At 33.8% G+C, this 7,525-nt stretch overlaps 1 pseudogene; it reads left to right on the forward strand.

Moving 5' to 3' along the window:
* The first annotated feature begins 5,840 nt into the window (after positions 1–5,840).
* On the forward strand, positions 5,841–6,775 carry LOC138397061 (olfactory receptor 6C2-like; annotated as a pseudogene).
* The last annotated feature ends 750 nt before the right edge of the window (positions 6,776–7,525 follow it).

The following is a 7,525-nucleotide window of genomic DNA, read 5'->3' on the forward strand; positions in this document are numbered from 1 at the left end:
TCTCTTCCTTCTCCTTCTTGTATGCCTATAATATACATGCTACATTATCTGAAATCATCTCATAGCTTTTGGATATTCTAGTTTTTTAATGTTTTTTCTTTTTCCATTTTAGTTTGAGAAGAGTCTATTGAGATATTTTTAAGCTTATTCATTCTTTCCTCAGTGATATTTAGTCTATTTACGTTCCAGTGTTTTTGATCCTAACAGATCTTTTGGTTCCTTCCTAGAGTTTCCCTCTATCTTTTCACATTAACATTCCATTTTTATATGTTATATACTTTTCATATTACAGTCCTTAACATATTAATCACAGGGTGTTTTTAATTCCCTGTCTAATAATTCCAAAATATGTGTCATATGAGTTTGGTCCTGATGCTTGCTTTTTCAATTCAAACTCTTTTACTTGCCTTTTAGTATGACTTGTATATTTGTGCTGAAAACCAGTCATGAGTTCTCAAACAATAAAAACTAAAGTAAATCAGTTTTTAGTGTTATAATTTAGGTTAATCTGGCTAGGAATTCAGCTGTGTTTAATTTTTCTATCATGGTAGGTGACAGAGGCTTCAAATTCATATAGTGTTTGCTTTTATCTCCCTTTTTGTCTTTGGATTTCCCTATGAACTCCTCCTTAGATACAATCTGTCTTACAGCTTTTCCAATCTGTGATCCACTGTTCTAATACTGGAGCCCTGTTTGTGTAGTGGTAAGGTGCTGGCAAGGGGAATGTTCTATAATCTTATGATAAAATTTTAGTCTTTCAGTTGGCCTGTGTTCCTACAATGTGTCCTTTACAAAGGTTTCACAGCTTTCTTTCACCTTAGGTGAGTTAGGAAGACTAGAGGGACCTGGAGTTGGAGACATTCCTTTCTTCCATTATGGATAAGTCTCTAGTAAAAAATCTTTTTCCCTGGAAAGTAGGCCTTTGTTATGGAAAATTCTCTGGTCATAAAAACAATTACAAGTGAACACTGTCAACAATGTACAATAATCCTTCACAGTCACGAGAGCAAACAGACAACCTACAGAATGGGAAAAAATTTTCGCATGCTACACATCCGATAAAGGACTGATAACAAGAATCTATTTAGAACTCAGGAAAATCAGTAAGAAAAAATCAAACAACCCTATCAAAAAGTGGGCAAAGGACATGAATAGAAATTTTCAAAAGAAGATATAAGAATGGCTAACAAACATACGAAAAAATGCTCAACATCCCTAATCATCAGGGAAATGCAAATCAAAACCACAATGAAATATCACTTAACTCCAGTGAGAATGGCCTTTATCAAAAAGTCCCAAAACAATACATGTTGGTGTGGATGTGGAGAGACAGGAACACTCATACACTGCTGGTGGGACTGCAAACTAGTGCAACCCTTGTAGCTTGTAATTGTTTATATTTTTCCTTTTTTGATTTTTTTACTTTTTAAGTAAATATAACAGAAATAATAAAGAATAAAAATAGTCCTTTATGATCATTTTTCTGCCTTAAACAATGAAAACTAAATGAAGAGAAGTCTGCGTGTTTCCTTACCAACTGATTTTATGTTTTGTGTTAAGCTGTGTCTCTAAGGAACTGTCCCCACTGTTGCATCTTTTTACTCCAGTGCCTTACACAAGGGATTCATTAGTCATTTCTTAACTTAAGACACCAAGAATCCTTTTGTTTATATACTTAGTTTCAGTCTTATCAACACCTCTTCCCATGAAAAAGCAACCATATTGGTGTAAAATTAGAGTGATGAGAATTATGAACTGTTCAAACCAAAGAGAGTTCCTCATAGTCTAGAAGCTTTTGAACAGCGTTTTATTTTCAGATGGAGAAAGAATTAGAAAATATTTCCTACATTAAAAAATTAAAAAGGCCTCAGTGATAAACTCTTTGCAATGTGCTGGAGATTAAAAATTGAGAGAGATCTAGGCCATCTCAGAGCACCAGTGAATATGACTTTGGGGTCACTAGTGTGACCAGAAATCCACAGACAAGCCTTTGTTAATACTTTCCTCTTCATCTTTTAAACCTTCAGGGCTATTGTGGTTTATTAATCAAGTGGACCTATTATTGGCACTCGGAAAAGTAAGTATAATGTTTGTAATTTTACTTATTTTTCCATGACAAATCTAGATGAAAATTTCCTCTGAGTAACAGATCTGATCTGTCTTACCAAAATCAGTTATCAAAAGCTATTTAAGTAATTGTAAATAATAATTATAAATAATAATTATAAAAAAGAGTCATAAACTCTTTACTGATTGTAATATTTTCATCAAATTTGCATATTTGTGTAATTATTTCACAAAAATATTATAATTTCATGGACATGTGTTTGTGTGTGTATAGAGAGAGAGAGAGTGACATATTACCTAACTTTGATTTATTTAGTGACCCATTAACTCTTAGAATTCAAAAAATCTCTGAAGGACAATAGGACAAATATAATTCAATCAGTTATAGTTCAGGGTCAGTTATCTTCCCAAACGTTGCCTCTTAACGAATTTGAAAATAAGGTAGAGTATTACTCACTGGAGAAAAGAAGGATTTGTTGGAGCAAGAGATACTGCCTAGACCATTCAGGACTGAGGACATTACGATGTGATGCTTTAGGAGCTTCTAGGTTGAGGAAAAGATGATGGAAAGGTTGTGGCTGGTTCGTACTGCCTTCAAGTATATCACACACAATGTCCTGGCATGACAGCTTAGCAGAAAACTATGGCCCTAGGTCAGGCCTCTCTCCCTAGCATAATAGGGGTTTAACTATGGTAGCTGGATACAGAGTGGGAATTAACAAAGCCCGTATCTATAAAAAGGAAATGTTTTAAAGAAAACAAGTGAAACCATTCTCATGACAAACTAACTGGGGTCTCCAGGGAATATTCTTTAAACTCATCAATTTAAGAAAGCTGTGAACCTGGGAGATACTTAAGATTGAATATATTTATTAGCCATTAATGCAAATAATTGCTGATAACTTAGGAACTATTATGGAGTATTAGTATTATGGTCTAAAACCCAGATTTACAAAGCCCTTTAGCTTTTTTTTTGGTTAATATCTTACAGAAGGATGCATTGATGAGGGATAATTGACAACAACACAGAGAAAACTCTGTAGGGAAAACTTGTATTGGCAAAAGGCAGGAAGGAGAAAAAAAGTTTTGTTGTTTTGGGTTATGCAGGCTGAATAGTTAATGATTTCATGGGTGACTTCAGAGCCACTAACAATTCCTACACTTATGGGTCCATATCCATTAAAATTAAAACAATAGAATGCAGTAGTGATTTTCATGTAACCAAAATCAAACATTTATAACAATGGACTTGAAGTATAATATTGATTTAAAAAAAAAGTGAATGTGTCTTTGAAAACTTTATTCAAGACCTTTTAAAAAGGAAGCACATTCTTGTCCCAGAAATTCAACTGATATTATTATGACAATTGTGAAATACTTGTAGAAGGATGCTATTGGAAAATCTTTTATAATTGTTAAAAGCAAAAATGAAGGGAAATCAGAAATTGTAATTAGTCATTTTTCAAAAACAAGGTGGTTATTGCCACATCAATAATGGAGAATTATTGAGAGGAAACCACAAAATCTTAACAATGGAGTTGAGTTTTAAAATGTGATCACAAATATATCCAACAACCTGAAGTTAAATAGATGTATGTCTTTAATTATTGAGCTATAAATGGATTCACAACGTTTTGAGGATAATATGACTATTCATGTGAAATGTCTCTGAATTTTTCTTAAAAATATGAAAGAAACTGGATGTCAATGATGAGAAACAAGACAATAGCAACCTTCATTCTGCCAGGGCTGACAGATGATCCTCAACTTCAAGTTCTGATTTTTGTGTTTCTATTTCTCACTTACATGTTGAGTATAACTGGGAATTTGTCCAATTTCTTCAAAACCCTGGCTGTACTTTGCATGGACATTGCACTGAATACTTAGAATAATATAGAAAAAACTGACATCTTAACAATATTGAGTATTACAATTCATGAACATGGCATATTTCTCAATTTATTTAGGTCTTCACTAATTTCTATGGCTAAGATTTACAGACTTTAACATCTTCCTTTTGACTTAGTCCTAAGTATTTGATGTTGTTGATGTTATTTTAAGTTATATTTTTTTTTATTTCAGGATTTATTTTCAAATTATTTGTTCCTGGTTTATAGAAATAAAATTACCTTTGTTTATTGTTCTTGGATCCTGCAACCTTGCTAAATTCAGCTAACCAGTTTTAGGTGTAAATGATTCCCTGCTAATACTATCAAAATGTTTGTAAAAAAAAAAAAAAAAAAAAAAAAAAGGGCCGGGCGCGGTGGCTCACGCCTGTAATCCTAGCACTCTGGGAGGCCGAGGCGGGTGGATCGCTCAAGGTCAGGAGTTCGAGACCAGCCTGAGCAAGAGCAAGACCCCGTCTCTACTAAAAATAGAAAGAAATTATATGGACAACTAAAATATATATATATACAAAAAATTAGCCGGGCATGGTGGCGCATGCCTGTAGTCCCAGCTACTCGGGAGGCTGAGGCAGGAGGATCACTTAAGCCCAGGAGTTTGAGGTTGCTGTGAGCTAGACTGACGCCACGGCACTCACTCTAGCCCGGGCAACAGAGTGAGACTCTGTCTCAAAAAAAAAAAAAAAAAAAGAATTTTTTTTTTGTAGATTCCATAAAGTTTTAAAATACACAATGTTATCTGTGGAAAATAGTAATCATACTTCTTTATTTTGAATCTTTAAGTCAAATAATTAAAGAAAATAAATAAATATAGATAAATAGATTTTAAGAAAATAGTGATATGTGTATGTAGATATAAATATACGCACACATACATGTAGTATTTTTACCCTGTCTGGTGCTCTTTGTTTCTACATATCTAGGTTTCAAATAATGTCATTTTTTCAGCATGAAGAACTTCTTTTAGCATTCTTTTAAATACAGCTCTGCTACAAGTAATTTATATTTGCTTTGCTATATAAAAATGTCTTATTTCATCTTGATTTCTAATGAATATTTTTGCTGGATAAAGAATTTTGAGTTGACAGTTTTTTGTTGTTATTGCTTTTAGCATTATAAGGATGTCATTCCATTGTCTTCACACTGGTAAGTTCTTGCTGTTCTACTCTCAGCTTTCTGGATCCTAGGAGATTTTTCTCTAGCCCTGCTAGACTGCCCCAGTTTCTGGAGATTGGCAATTTAATGGTTTATGTATATTATATTTCGAACACTTTGGAGGGATTTCTCACAGCCCTCTCCTCATCCTTCTGCATTTGAAAGTTTGGAATTTATTCAGAGGACATCTGACTTGTACTTGGGACAATATTCTATTCCTTCTCCCAGGCTTTATAATACTACCTCAAGACCCGATAATAACTTGAGGGAAAGAGTTGCAAAGGAAAATTCACTCTGACTGGGAAATATTTGAAAATCTGTCACAAAAGCCCATATGCAGCCACTGAAAGTTCGTGAAAGTTTTTGGTAGTTTATTTTTGCTCTGACCTATGACAAATTCCTCCATCTTCATCACCTTTCCCATAGATAATAGCAGTTGAATGTCACTTCTCTCCTACAAAGCGTTCATTAGTTTATACAGTTTATTTCATTTAGGTTTCTTTGGATTCTCAGATCTCTGATAAGATTTTTTTTTAACCACAGTTATAGCTAATCTGGATTGTTTTAGTTGTTGAGGTGACAGCAGCAGTCCCTTGTGACTCTCTACACCCTAATAATAGAAGACAACTGCACCATTTTTCTTTTAAATCACTCTATTCATTTGAAATATCTCTGAATTTCTCTTGAAAATATAAAAGAAACTGGAGGCCAATAATGAGAAACAAGACAATAACAACCTTCATTCTGCTAGGGCTGACAAATGATCCTCAACTTCAAGTTCTAATTTTTGTGTTTTTATTTCTCACTTACATGTTGAGTATAACTGGGAATCTGACCATCATATCCCTCACTTTAGTGGACTCCCACCTTAAAACACCTATGTACTTTTTCCTACAGAATTTTGCCTTATTAGAAATTTTGTTTACATCTGCTTGTATCCCTAGATACTTGTACAATATAGCAACAGGTGACAGATCATTACTTATAATATTTGTGTCATTCAAGTATTTTTTATAGATGTCTTTGGAGTAACAGAATTTTTTCTCCTGGCTGTTATGTCCTATGATCGCTATGTGGCCATCTGTAAACCCCTGCACTATATAACCATCATGAACAACAGAGTCTGTGGAAGGCTCCTCTTCTGCTGCTGGACCATTGGCTTGTTGATTATACTCCCACCACTTGTGATGATACTAAATCTAGAATTCTGTAACTCTAATGTAATTGATTATTTTTTCTGTGATTCATCCCCTATTTTGAAGATTTCATGCTCAGACACCTGGCTTATAGAACAGATGGTAATAGCCTGTGCTGTGTTGGCCTTCATCACAACCCTTCTGTGTGTAGTTCTGTCCTACATATACATCATAAAGACCATTCTAAGATTCCCCTCTGCTCAGCAAAGGAAAAGGGCCTTTTCCACTTGTTCTTCTCATATGATTGTGGTTTCCATTACGTACGGAAGCTGTATCTTCATCTATGTCAAACCTTCAGCAAAGGAATCAGTGGCTATTAATAAGGGTGTGACAGTGCTAATGACATCCATTGCTCCCATGTTGAACCCATTTATTTACACTCTGAGAAACAAACAAGTGAGACAAGCATTCATCGACTCATTCAAAAGAATTGCATTACCCTCAAAGAAGTAGGAGGATGCTGGTACACCACAAATATTTACAATTTTTTCTTGTAAATTAAAAAAGTAATGAATTGCTTAATTGATTAAGTTGAATTTTAAAAAAAGAATACTCAAATCTAGGAATCAAGTTTTTAAAGGATCACAGATTACTAAACATAAATTATTTAAGTTACAAAAACAATTTTTGTGTCTTTCTCATCTGTTTTCAAACTCAGGTTAACATCTTCAAAATATCCTAAAGTCCAAAATTCAGTTCAACCTTTTCATATAAATAAACCTCTACTGGAATAGTATTATCAGTAAATATGACTATATATTCCTAGGAAATATGTCAATTAATTTACCTTCTATCCAAGTTAAGCAAAACTATAAAATATGACAAAATTTTTAAGTAACAAACATAACACAAAAGAATATGAAAATGAGTATTTAACTTATGGGGAGTGAGTTTAGAACAAATTGACACTACTCTGCCATAATAGAGCTCACATTATGGGGAAGTTGTATTCTGAATCTAAAAAGAAAAAGAAAAAAGAAAACAAAGACCCAGCACCACTACCTCAGGCATATACACATCCTTGATATTTTAGAGTCTAGACAGTTCGGTGGAACTATGACCTATCATAATTCTGCCAGTAAGTCTTAATGATTAGAGTTGGCCAAACATGCAACAGCACCAAAATGAACAAATGACCTGACCCACCTGAATATTTTGGAGGTTTTCTCTACACCTATCCAGACCTACTTTCAATCATTTTCC

Source organism: Eulemur rufifrons, chromosome 16 (assembly GCF_041146395.1).
Source record: "Eulemur rufifrons isolate Redbay chromosome 16, OSU_ERuf_1, whole genome shotgun sequence".
Classification (NCBI taxonomy): domain Eukaryota; kingdom Metazoa; phylum Chordata; class Mammalia; order Primates; family Lemuridae; genus Eulemur; species Eulemur rufifrons.